The sequence below is a fragment of the Drosophila willistoni genome, chromosome 3R, assembly GCF_018902025.1.
Source record: "Drosophila willistoni isolate 14030-0811.24 chromosome 3R, UCI_dwil_1.1, whole genome shotgun sequence".
In the NCBI taxonomy this organism is placed as follows: Eukaryota; Metazoa; Arthropoda; class Insecta; order Diptera; family Drosophilidae; genus Drosophila; species Drosophila willistoni.
Window position 1 is genome coordinate 2,231,195 of NC_061086.1, and position 14,732 is coordinate 2,245,926.

General features: G+C 36.9%; 1 protein-coding gene across 2 annotated transcripts in view; it reads right to left on the minus strand.

Moving 5' to 3' along the window:
- Window positions 1-14,732, minus strand: part of LOC6651421 (octopamine receptor beta-3R) — a 46,521-nt gene that overhangs the window by 31,081 nt on the left and 708 nt on the right. The window lies entirely within an intron of this gene.

Here is a 14,732-nt window from a genome sequence, read left to right on the forward strand (position 1 = left end):
CTCATTTCAGGACACAAATAACACGCATAGAGCAGACACAAATTTGTGTTGCACTTAATGAACAAATTTACAAAACATTTGAGCGCAATTACCAGACAATTTAAGTCAAATGAACTGCTCTAAGCGCTGTTCTTTTTCATTTGTACATTCTCCCTTCCATTTTTTCTTGGGTGGGCAAATTAGGGCCAAGGCCGATCTCAAAGGAGAATGGGATAAACACTTTTGCTTTGAACAGCAACGGACAAAATGGAACAGCTACATAGCTGGTTAAATAAATAAAAGACAAGGCCAACATTAGTCATCAAGCAAAGTGCTCGCTTGATTAGTCTTACAAATTCTACGTGCCTTTCTGTACAAACTGGATAATGAAACGAAATTACAAAACTTTTAAATAAAAATACAGACCAAGTTTTATGCATACGGAAATTACAATCAAAGGAACTCGAAATACTTGCTCTTGTAATGTGTATGACACAGTTATACCCTTTTCAAAAAGGGTATATAAGTTTTGCAGCGAAATTAATTCAAAATATCTTCAAATATTAGACTTTTAAAGTAAACACTATAATACAAGGACATCTTATTAGCAACACGATAAGCTTAAAACGAACATTTTTAGAGTTATCTTTTGTACAATAATTCAGTGAAATGATTTTTAAGAGTAGTTTTACTCTCCGCTTAATATCAATTTTATCGATTTATTTTTCCCAGTCAGAGTCAAAATTTATGGCTCTCCCCCCCAAAAGCAGAGAAAGAGTCCCTGAAAAATGCCGCCAAAAATTTGCATGTTCTGTTAGGTTGCCTGTTTATATTTATAATTCTGTTTCTTTTTTTGGCTTTCGTCTATTTCGTAGAATGTATGTTCATATGTATGTATGTATGTAAGTACTCTGTTTTGAGGGCACCACAAAAATGTTGACCAACAAATTTGAATAGCGTCCTCGTCCATTTACTTGCTGGCACTTTGTTATTTATGCTTCTCCCCTGAATACACGTCCATACACACATACATACATATGTGCTTTCATATACTTTCATATAAGCATACATATTTTAGTGGGCTTTCCTTTGGTTTTCTTTTTGCATTTAATGTTCTCATATATTTTTATATTTTAATGTGCCGCTTAGGCACAAACAAAAACATTAGCATAAAATGGTTTTTTCTCCCAAAAATACCGAATGCAAACATGGCAAAAAGAGTAAGCTATACCTACATATATATGGGTATATTTAAAAAAGAATGTTTATTTGGTTCACATTTCTTTGGCGGGCGACAAGTGTGTAAAACCGCACTCGCTAATTAAAAGGAATAGTCAAAGAAAATACCGAGCAGCGGAAACAAAGGACTGGAATGCACGAACCTATGTGTGTATGTTCATATGTATGTGTGTATGTGTGCAGGTACTAACTACTATAGTGTATGATAAACAGAATCACTCATTCGTCGTGGGCGTGGCCCCTAAATTGCGATTAATTAATTTGAATGGCCTTCAACTTTACAATATCCTTGTGACCAGAGCGACAAGTTTGGTGAGTGCACGTTAAGTGGTTCCAAAGTTTGGTGCTCAGATTCCTTTATTCGGTAAATAGTCAACTGGCTGGGAATTGTGTGATTAAGACTCAGCCAAGCGTTAAGAAAGCAGACCAGCCCAAGTGAGCATGATGGTCATCGTGGTGACTCTGAAGAGACTTTCTGACTTAACCAACTATTGCAATAAATTTAAGGGCCAGAAACAGGAAAGCCGCCAAGTGTCTCGTGTTGATCGCGTCGGCAGAACAAAATCAAAGCTGAAACCTTATGATTGTTGTTGAATAACATAACATTGCTAAAGTTGCGACGTTATTTAAACCTGCAAAAATAACATTATGAAAAGCCTAAAAATTAATGTACGGGCACACTGTCTTCTTTACTTCCTCTTTCCTATTCGAAACGTGTAAGTGGCTGGTCGTGTGAAAATTAATAAAATAAAATCTAATAAAATAAAATCAATCATAAAACAACTAAAAAGATTATTGTGCTTTTATTAAAAACTAAACTAATACTAAGCCAACCAAACCAATATTACAACAGGTTATGGGCCCAGAGTGCGTTCTATAAAAAAAAAAAATAAAATAAAATAAAAATTTGCACATTAAGTTTTTTTTTCACAATAGTCGTTTGTATTACACATACATATAAATTCAAATAAAAAATAAAAATATACAATTATGGAAAAGATAAAGCTTACTATAAATCAGTTTAACGGTGAGAAATATTCTGTGTGAAAAAAAGAATAAAAGCACTTCTTGCTGAACAAGATGCATTAAAAGTTATTGATAGCGAGGCTCCTAAAGAAACAGATGAAAGTTGGGTTAAGGCCGAACGCTATGCAAAAAGTATAGTGGTAGGGCACTTGAGCGATGCATTTTTGGATTTCGCAACAGACAACAACACAGCACGTGATATTCTTAGGAATCTGGATTCTGTGTATGAACGAAAAAGTGTGGCATCTCAGTTGTCTGCGCGAAAAAGGCTGTTGTCGCTTAAACTAAAAAACGAGATGGCTCTTATACACCACTTTATTATTTTTGACGAAATGGTTAATGAATTGTTAGCATCAGGCGCCAATATAGACGAAATGGACAAGGTTTCGCACTTACTGCACACTTTGCCATCATCATATGACGGGGTCATCACTGCTATAGAGACACTATCGAAAGAAGATCTTACTCTAGTTTTCGTTAAGCACCGTTTGCTCGATCATGAGACAAAACTAAATAACGCTAATAATGACACAAGTAAAAAGATATTACACGTTGAGGTTAAAAATAAGTATAATAATAATAACTACAAAAACAATTATAACAACAAATATAAATATAAAAATCAAAATTATAAAAAAAATAATAATACTCGCAAGCCATATAATGACAAATACAAACAAAATTATATAAAATGTCACCACTGTGGCAAGCCAGGGCACATAAAAAAAAAATTGTTATGCATATAAAAAACTAATAAATGACAATAATAAAGAAAATAACACACAAGCTCATATTGCAACGACCACGCCAGGTTTCGCGTTCATGATTAAAAGTTTCAATTCAAATAATAATAAGTTGAAAACAAATGTGAATTTCATCCTTGACTCGGGTGCATCCGACCATATAATCAATGATGAGACACTTTTTATGGATTCTACTGAACTTCAAACTCCAGTGAAGATTGCTATCGCCAAGGAAGGGCAATACATCTTTGCAACAAAACGTGGAATCGTTCGTCTTGAGAATGGGTACCAGATAACACTAGAAGATGCATTATACTGCAAAGAAGTTACAGAAAATCTAATCTCTGTAAAAAGACTACAAGAGGCTGGAGTGACAGTAGTGTTTGACGAGTCTGGAGTTAAATTGACAAAAGGTGGTATTATTATTGCCGAAAACTCAGGTGAGTACAAAATGCCAATTTTTGAATTCAAAGCATATAAAATTGATATAAAAACTGAAAATTTATATAAATTATGGCATGAAAGATTGGGTCATATAAGTATAGGGAAAATGTTAGAAATAAAAAGAAAGAATTTGTTTCAAGATAATAAACTACTTGATAAAGTTAATCCTACAGACGATATATGTGAAGCTTGTTTAAATGGAAAGCAAGCCAGATTACGTTTTGACAAATATAAAAATAAAGAACATATAAGTAGAGCACTTTTTGTTATACATTCTGATGTCTGCGGTCCGATTACACCCACAACTATTGATGATAAAAATTACTATGTAATTTTGTAGATCAGTTTACACATTATTGTGTTACTTACCTAATAAAACATAAATCGGATGTATTTATAATGTTTAAGGACTTTGTGGCAAAAAGTGAAGCGCACTTCAACCTGAAAGTTGTGAACCTATACATCGATAATGGTAGGGAATATTTGTCTAGCGATATGCGAGACTTTTGTACTCAGAAAGGAATCAGTTACCATTTAACTGTACCATATACTCCACAGTTAAATGGAGTATCAGAAAGAATGATTAGAACAATTACTGAAAAGGCTCGTGCCATGGTCAATGGTGCAAAGTTGGAAAAATATTTTTGGGGTGAAGCTGTTCTGACAGCAACATATATAATAAATAGAATTCCAAGTAGGGCACTTGGAGATCGTGCAGCAACACCATACGAGATGTGGCATAATAGAAAGCCAGTTTTAAAGTATTTAAAAGTATTTGGTTCAACTGTATACGTACACAATAAAATTAGAAAACGGAAATTCGACAATAAATCGTTTAAAAGTATCTTTGTGGGATATGAACCTAACGGCTATAAGTTATGGGATATTGAAAATAAGAAATTCATTGTTGCTAGAGATGTGGTAGTTGATGAGACAAATATGGTAAACTCAAGAGCTGTTGAAAGTGACATTCTGAATGATAGTAAGGATGAAGTAAACATTGAATTCCCGAAAGAGAGTAAGGAAAATATAGAAGATAATTTCCAGAATGAGAGTATGGAATGTTGTGTACCAAGTATCCTGAACGAAAGTAAGGATAATGAAGAAGTGAATTTCCAGAATGAGAGTATGGAATGTTGTGCGCCGAATATCCTGAACGAGAGTAAGGATAATGAAAAGGTGAATTTCCAGAATGAGAGTATGGAATGTTGCGTACCAGAGATCCTGAATGAGAGTAAGGACAATAATAAAGACAGTTTCCCGAATGAGAGTAAGGATGACAAACAGCCTTGTGAAGTCTCAAATAGAGTTATCAATGATGCAACTAGAAAAAGCGAAAGATTGAAAAATAAACCACATATTTCCTATGACGAAGATGAATTAAGTTCTAATAACTATCTTTTCAATGCTCACACAATTTTTGACGAAGCCCCTCATTTATTCGAAGAAATAAAAAGTCGAAGTGATAAGGATTTATGGGAAGAAGCTGTTAAAGTAGAATTATCCGCTCATGACTTAAACAATACTTGGACTATTGTTAAAAGACCTGAAAATAAGAATATTGTAGATAGTAAGTGGGTGTTTACTTTAAAACATGATGAAATGGGAAATCCAGCTAGATGTAAGGCAAGATTAGTTGCACGCGGTTTTACACAAAAATATCAAATAGATTACGATGAAACATTCGCTCCTGTTGCTAGAATTCCTAGTCTTCGACTTGTGTTGTCTATTGCTGTCCAATATAATTTTAAAGTACATCATATGGATGTTAAAACGGCATTTCTAAATGGTATGCTAAAAGAAGAAATATATATGAAAGTCCCTGAGGGAATTATTTGCAATGATGGAAGTGTATGTAAATTAAATAAAGCAATTTATGGGCTCAAACAAGCAGCAAGGTGCTGGTTTGAAGTGTTTGAGCAAGCGCTAAAGGAGTGTAAATTTAAGAATTCTCCTGTTGATCCGTGTATATATGTTCAAGATCAAGGAAATATAAATAAAAATATTTATGTGTTATTATATGTGGATTATTTAGTAATAGCGACATCAGACTTAAAAATAATGAGCAGTTTCAAACAATATCTTATGACAAAGTTTAGAATGACAGATCTTGGGGAAATACGACACTTTATTGGAATGAAAATTGAAATATGCCAAGATCAGATATTGTTAAGCCAATCTGCATATATAAAAAGGGTTTTAACTAAATTTAATATGGAGGAATGTAAATCTGTAAATAATCCACTTCCAAGTAAACTAAATTATGAAATGTTAAACTCAGACGACACATACGATGCTCCTTGTCGAAATTTGATTGGAAGTTTAATGTACATTATGCTTTGTACTCGTCCGGATATTGCAACAGCCGTCAATATTCTAAGTAGATATACTAATAAAAATAATATAGAACTTTGGAAAGGTTTAAAAAGGGTTCTGAGATACCTTAAAGGAAACATTGACATGAAACTAATTTTTAAAAAAAATATTGATTTTGAAGATGTGTTCGTTGGCTATGTTGACTCCGATTGGGGTGGGAATGAAACTGATAGAAAAAGCACAACAGGTTATCTTTTTCAAATGTTTAATTCAAATCTTATTTGTTGGAACACAAAAAGGCAGAATTCAGTAGCGGCTTCATCTACTGAAGCAGAGTATATGGCCTTGTTTGAAGCTGTAAGAGAAGCCTTATGGCTGAAGTCTCTTTCAAAAAGTATTTATATTAAATTAGACAAACCTATAAAAATATTTGAAGATAACGAGGGTTGTATAAGCATAGCCAGTAGTTCATCATGTCATAAGCGGTCAAAGCACATAGATATTAAATATCATTTTGCCAGAGAGCAAGTAGAAAATAATCTTATTTCTATTGAGTATATTCCCACAGAAAATCAACTGGCTGATATTTTTACAAAACCGTTATCTACTGGAAGGTTCATGGAGCTAAGAGGCAAGATGGGACTGCTTTGAGAAGTCAAAAGAAACAAAATATACAATTTAACAAAATCTCATAAACTAAACTGAAGTTAATTTTTAAGTAATGTTTAACGTAACTTTTTGAAATGAAAATAATGTTTGTTTTGCTTAAATGATATAAATGATCTGATTGGTTTTTCTGGGTTTTTCCAATCTTAATGGTGAATGCCAGATCATATTGTAATACCTCCCAGAGTACACGCACCAGTCACAGTAATTGAATTATTATTTGAATTTGTTTTTTTGAAAATTAATATAATGTAATTTTTGAGGGGGCGTGTTGAATAACATAACATTGCTAAAGTTGCGACGTTATTTAAACCTGCAAAAATAACATTATGAAAAGCCTAAAAATTAATGTACGGGCACACTGTCTTCTTTACTTCCTCTTTCCTATTCGAAACGTGTAAGTGGCTGGTCGTGTGAAAATTAATAAAATAAAATCTAATAAAATAAAATCAATCATAAAACAACTAAAAAGATTATTGTGCTTTTATTAAAAACTAAACTAATACTAAGCCAACCAAACCAATATTACAACAATTGTGAAGAACGATATACTGGGACCGACATCAGGCACGTAGTATAATTTTACTCCATGCGGTGACCATTTTATTACGAAAACCGCCTTTGGCTTTCTGATAATACCGTCGTCGACACTCGTCGTAACTTAACGTTTTTTAATCTTTGTATACCCTGTATTCTGCACTCAAATGGGTTATATTTGCTGCATAAATTTTTGAACAACTTTCAAAAATATCAACTCATTGTTCCTGTTGCCAGAAATTAACGGAAAAGAGCTAGCTTTGCCGTCCTAGTTCCAGTGTAGGTAAGCTTCTTAGTCGCGATAGTTAGTACCTTGATGGTTTCAGATCAAAGTGAGTAACACATAAATTGGTATTAAAAACATATTTTAGAGTAATTCAAAGGATTCAGCATAGAGTTATCTATGTCACTAGGTAACTTAAAGGCGAATGGATCTCTCATTTTGGGCGCTTGCTAAACCAACGCCTCGTTGATAAAAAATTTTGACAAGTGCCAGTTATTATGTTCCAGGGGCCAAGAATAACTTGTGCTCTTGCTCTTGGCTTGCCTTCGCCATTGACTTTGCCCTTGCCAGGGGGCAATTTGGCAACGCATTATGTCGTAGATTATGGCTTATGCATTATTTATGTGGGTCAGCGAGATGAGCAACGAAACGGCCTATAATTGGATCACAAGTGCGCCTTAATGTGGCAAACGGCTGTATTAGAAAGTTTCCCGCCTTGCAGTTAGTGTCGTGGCCAGCAACTCGAATATTTCATTCGCAGATAGTTACATATGTACATATGTACATATACCCAGAGATGGGTAGCAATTCAGAAATATGTTGTTGCCGTCGGAAAATAAAGAAAACTGGCTTTAAAGTTTTTAATGTTTTTTCTTGTCTTGTCTAAATCATTCACGAGGCAAGAAAATTTAATGAATAACAACTGAACAAGTGAAATGTCCTGGCGCAGAGCCAACTCAGCAACAGCACAGCAACAACAACAATTGTAGTGGCAGCAGGAGCAACACAACGAACTGTCAAAAAGGGGACATTGTGTCCTAATGGAATTGAAAGCCGGGGCACTACAAAAGGCCAACAACGCATATCCACGCATATTAACACAGTTCCATGAGCACAGTCAAAGGCAAATGAAAGGCGTGAGGGGAAACGGAAACGGATAAAATTGTCCTGGGCCAGTCGACAACATTTTACTCAATGAATCATGGACAACAGCTGATTTATATTTATGAGCTGGCACACATACAAAAAGACTCGTATATAAGTAAATACGTTTTTAGGGTCATGAGAATCTCTGTGTGTGTGTGTCAGGGTGTGTGTGTGTGTGTATGGTGGCAGCGATTGGTGCCCTTGAAAGTATTCAAGTACAAACGACAAGTGCATTAAGTTCCTCATTGTGCATTTTATATGAATGTGTCTGTGTGTGGCCGTCATGGAGGACACTGGACAAAATGCCATGATGGCTAGGCAATGTCCTTATATCGGAGCTTCTGTTGCCGAAGCTGCTGCTGCTTGCCCGACTGAGTGGCCTGAAAAACAAAAGTCCGAATCCATCTATACGGACCACATAATTGACAACGAGCTGCTGCTGAAAATCAATTGAGAGGCTTTGCATGTACCTATTAATTCTGAGGCTTTTCCTTGTTAGTCCTGTTGCTGTCGCTTTCATCGATGTCCTTGCCGCTAAGTCAATACAGGACAAAGACATTGAGCGCGTTCAAAGTGAATGAAAATGTTGAAATCCCGCTGCCGCTGCGCACGTCGATGGCATCTTGCCATCAGTTGCCCCCTCCATCCCCGACCCCTGTATCTATTGTTGTTGCGATTGTGTTTTTTGTGTTGTTGTCGATTGGCTTCAGTTAACTGGATGTAGTCGAGGATACAGAGCGAGAGAATGACATAGGGATACAGGCAGACACAAAGAAAGAGTGCGAGAAAGAGAGATAGATAGAAGCGTTGTTGGCCCAGGTGTGCGCTTTGTTTGAAGCTGTGTGGGTATGAGCAACATCAGCCACAGCAGCCGCAGGCGCGTCATTTGCGCTCCTTACTGTTTGATTAACGTTTTAACGATTTGCGCAAACAATTGCGGCAGTAACAACCGCACACTGGGCGGAAGAAACAAACCCGAAGGTGGGTGCAATGTAAGCGCGGAAAGGATTTTCATTTTGAGTTTACTCTCGGGTAGCGCTTATAGTGACGCTTCACGCATGTTCCCCCATGTGTTCTGTCCTGTGAAGTAATCTTGCGAATATTTGCGTCTTGTGTTTTGTTGCTTAAGCAAACAGTTTTTATAGTCAGTATATAGACAAATACGGGCATTCGGAATGCTTGCGTAGGTATATACGTAGTTGGGGCCGGTGTGCCTTTTGGAATGAAGCCTATTTCAAATTGTTAACTAGGAATAATAATGGAGTCGAACAAAATCGGAACAAGGGGTTCAACAAACCTATTTCTATATTCACTGTTATTTCTTTTTGTATTGATTTTGAATGCTATATGCTTGAAAGGAAACTTTTGTTAGGCGCTAGAGAATCAGCGCCCAAATTAACGTTGTATAATTTTTTATTGATTCGACAGGATTTTAATGGTTTCTACATCTGACTGAACCTGGAATGAGGACACTCTGTGGGCTGCAATCAATACTTGCTCCATTACATGGTGCCGCTTACTTACCCGCCTAGAAAGCCTTTTAGTAAACATCCAAGAGAGTATACATACATATACACAATGCTGGCATCTAAGTCATTCAGTAGTCACTTTGCATATCTTGCGAAGCGGTAGCTAGCTGCACTTTGGCTTATTGCCTACGCGGAGCACTTTTTGCCATTCCAGCCATTGTTGACTTGTTTGCAAATTGGTTTTCCCAACGTCTTCTCCGTCGTCTTCGTCGTTCATTTGAAATTACTTCGTCGCGTAAATTAGGTAGCCCCCTACTCCTATTCCCATTTCCATTCCTACTTTCAGTCTCACTTGTGTATGTATATGTATATGTATATGTATATGTGTGTATCGTATTTTTCATCTTCTTTGTAGTACAAAATTTGATTTTGGTTTTGTTGAACGCGGCTAATTTCATTTTGTGTCAGGCCTCGACCCCTACGTCACGGCCCAGCGACCCGTCTCTCACACTGACTGAAGCAGGGGCAGCTCCCGAGAAGTGACGCTCGCCTACGCGTAATTTCATTAAAAAGGCTCAGCGAAAAAAAATAACAACCAAAGAGGAAAAAATGTAACAAGTATGTGAAAGGAAGGGCAAGTCAACTCATTTTTTTAACTTTCTCCTTCGCGCTCGATGAATAACTTTAACCTTTTTTATGAATCTGTCTTACTGCCTATGTCTGTGTCTGTGTTTGTGTGTGTGTGTGTGCAAGAGCTCCTTAATTAGAAGCCATTTTCACTGGCTGCCTCACTTGGTCCCTTTAAGTAAATAACCTCATCTAATGAGCCTGCGCCTGATTGTGATTTCAATGTTGATTCTTTTGGCCCTCCGCTGTTAAATCTAATCAGGTTTCAATAAACAGAGCATCAACAGCTGGAGGGCGGCTGGGGGTGCCCCAAAAAGGCTGAAAATGCAAATCAACAGCTTAAAATTTAATTTAGGCGTTAGCTCGGTAAATAAAGTTTTGTGTACTTAGGCGGAGCACTTTCCACTGCTCTTCAGTGCTCCACTGACCATTTATGATTTGGTCCTTTTACCAAATTCAATTCCAAAACATTTCGTTAACTTTGTTAAAAAGACGAATATTAAAATAAGGGAAAAAGTCGCCAATGTTTGACCACATTGCGGCAACTTTTTGTGGAACGAATTTGTACTTGTACGATTGTACCCTTGGCAAAAGAAGCATTCCGGATGATACAATCATTTAATCTTTCTCCCCCCTTAAACTACATCTCACTCTCTCTGTATTTTTCTTGAATATTTCAGAAAATATAACGCGAAAGTGTAAAGATATCCACGAAATCCACGACCAAGGTAACTCGGGGTTCTACATGAAGTTCCTTACAACGCGTGCTTGAAAATGTAAATTGAAACAAAATAAGTGAAGAGAAAGTGTATATTTATTCTTTTGCGTTTGTTCAAAGGAAAAGTTGAGGAGCTCATCAGGCCGTTGTAAATTGAACAATGATTTCAATTTGGCAGGTTAATGTAGACCTGAAACTCTATTGAAACCTATACACAAAATCGATAATGGCATAAATAATACATGTGTGTGGGTTCTGCTCCGCTCCTATTACTGCTGCTGCTGTTCCTGCTGCTGGCAGTCCGCCGTCAAAAAATAGAAGAAAAATGAAGTAAGTAAGTCGTCTCGCCGACTTTGGTATACCATACACCAGTAAAGCAAATATTTCAAGCATTTTCACATGCTTCTTACAAGCATATCTTAGTATCTCGCTCACTCAATCATACGAGCACCCTAGCGCCCCCACCAGCCAACGACCAACTCCGGCCTTATGGAAAAACGTTTATATGCATAACTCGACTGTTTTTTGTCCGATTTTGATCAAAATTGGTATTTTGATAGATATTAGTATTAAATTTAAGTGTGCCAAATTTGATTGCATGAGGTAAAAAAATACGGGAGATAATCAAGTTTTTCAAATTACGGGGGCGGAAAAGGGCGTGGCAAAATTTTTATACATACAAAATGTGTGCATTTACTAAGCGAATATACATACCAAATATGGTGTCTCTAGCTAGAATAGTTTTTGAGATAAACGCTTTTTTTAAATTGCGGGGGCGGAAAGGGGCGTGGCAAAAATTTGAAATAAACTTGATCACTCTACATACTACACGAGTCTACATAAAAAATTTGGTGGCTCTAGCTCTTATAGTCTCCGAGATCTAGGTGTTCATACGGACAGACGGACAGACGGACGGACGGACGGACGGACGGACGGACTGACAGACGGACATAGCTAGATCGACTCGGTTGTTGATCCTGATCAAGAATATATATACTTTGTGGGGTCGGAGATGCTTCCTTCTGCCTGTTACATACATTTTGGCGACTTTAATATACCATTTCACCCTATGGGTGTATGGTATAAAAATGCTTAGTGAGACAAAGGCCTAGGCCGACCATGGGGCCATGGGCCCATGGGCCAAACGAAAGGACAAAGGCAAACATCGGAGGCCTCGCTTACACATGCCTGACATAACACAAAAACGAAAGTTGAATCCGAAAAAAAAGAAAAAGTGTTTCGAGAGACTGAGAGAAAGTCATAGGGACAGAGAGAGAGTGCGAGTGTTTGCACGGAAAAGGAGAGCTAGTGTTGTACGAACCTCTAACTATCACACAAAAGCCTTTCTCAATGGTCTCTAAAGTTGCAAAGGGAGAGAAAGGAGAAAGAAAGCACGGTAAAGCAAGGCAAACGCAAACGAAAATGCAAAGAAGAATGAGCCGAGTGCAAAGCAAACAGAAGCAATGAAGGATACTTCTGCTAACATACGTATGAATGAACGAGGGTTGCCCTAAGCATTTCATAGCCAGACTAAGATCCTTTTCTTTTTTCTCTGCAAAGCGTATATACAAATGAAAAGTGAAATTGCCATTACAATTTTCCAGTTTGACATTTTTCGACCAGCCCCTCTCTCTGCGACTCCCTTGCAATAGACCTAGAGAGCTTGAAGAATACAAACAATAACTGCTAAACGCCAGTATACCAATTCAGAGTTAGAATAGCAATCAGCCAAGACACTCACACAAAAACACGCACACAAACACACACATATAGCCAAACAAAGGCAGATGTCTCAGTCCTCTGAGCTCCACTTAATGACACAAACACTTTTCTGGCGTTGACTCCATCTTAGTGGCTTTTGGCGGCGGAAGTTGTTTTAATGAGAAAACCGTTAAGCCTCTTTTCTACCCCCTCTACCTCGACCTCCACCATCCAGGACCCCCCTCACCCATTAAAGCTCTTACAATTCTTAACACTAATATTATTAATTTGCCACTGTATCCACTCTATGGCTATTTCATTCAAGGGCAAAGGCAAAAATCATCATCGTATTTAGGAGCTAATAAAATGCAAAAAGGCAAAATGGAGCAAAAGGAATTTCCATTTCCACTTCCAGTTGAGTGCCTACGGAAAATGTAAAACTGATTTAAATGCTTTCTTAAGAATGTTTCCGAATTTGGTTTTTGTTTGCTTAGCTGATTGCAGGGAACAAAAAAATAAAACAAAAAAAGAAAAGACAACAAAAAATAGTCTGGAAATTAAGTTTCTGTTTTTTCCTCACAGCGGTTGATTCTCATGTGCTGTGTGTAACAAGAATTTGTGGTTTTCTTTTTTGTATTGGGTGAACGGAAAATGTAAAAGAAACGTTGTGGAATGGTAATTTCAATGTGATCATTGATTGAAAGAGTGTGAATAGTCGGAAATATAAAAATATACATTCACTGAATAGTTTAGTTTAGTTTTTTGCCAATTTTAAGAGACCATCATCTTGTGGACTTTCTAAATCTAAATTTATTGATATAATACCGTATCAATAATGATTTTTTGTATACACCATACTCAGGCTTTGCATTAGCCATTTTTCATTAATCAAAATTTCAATCCCACACACACATACACATACATCCAAATAGAAACAGAAATCGAAGACAAGGCAACATTTTTCAAACAAAAACGAAAGGAATCATCATTATGCCAGCCATGAATTTGATTAGCTTACAGCTAAATCCAAACCAGAGACGAAAATCAGAATAACAACAAGGACTGACGCCACGCCCCATCATCAGTCCCTGTGCCCGTCCCCAGTGGCCTTGCTATCTCGGAGTGGCAAACAAAAATGGCTAAAGGCATTTATTCTATTTATCATTTATCCACCCATTTATCGAAAGACATTTGAGAAGCTGCCATAGAGGGGGGTAGACGATGAAATATTGCAAGTATAAAAGACGCCGTTTACATTTAAAACATTTATGCGTAAATATTGCCAAAGCTTTAAGGGCATTACTCGATATCGATGGATAACGCATATATGTATATATACATACATATTTGTTTTAGGTATTCATTTCGTGATTGAGAGACTATAGTCTGGGCGTGGAGGGAGGGTGTAACGGTGCGTTCTAAAATCTCAACAAATTTAGTGAATTTGAAACAATTCGAAACTTTACAGCAAATAAAACATAGACAACAGCAACAATCCCAAACGCAACTCTGTATTAGTTGAGTTGAAACTTTTTCGAGCGTAACGTGAAAAGTTTCAATTTGTGTATGACAATCTGCGTGTCTGTCTGCCGACAGTCAGTCTGGCTGTCCGTCCGTCCGTCTGACTGCCTGTGGTATGTGTATTTGCATATGTTTGAAAGGATGTTGTCCATTTTAGTTTTCAAATTTATGCTGGTAAAAGTTTCTCTGTATTACTTGGAACAGACTCAATTTGAATGCTAAGCAGGTGGGCGTGTGTAGTTTTGGTTTGGTTGTTTTTTTTGTGTTTGCTAAATTTGATTCGAATGGAAGCTAAATTTTCAATTAAGTGCAGGTGCAAACGACCTGGCTTTAGAAAATCGATAGAAAAAGGTCATATAAAAATACAAAGAGGCAAAATGGCAACGAAACGGCAAAAAAAGTGAAAAGTGAGAAGTGCAGCAGCAGCAGCAGAAGAAGCTGCCGACCCACTTGGGGCCAACATGGGGAGGTTCAGGTTGCGAATCAAGTGGCAAATGGCAAATGCCAGCATGACCCAGCACAAGTCTTTGAACCAAAGCTCACCATAGTATTGAAATCTTTAAAACAGATTAAAGAAATATCACTAAAAACAAAAA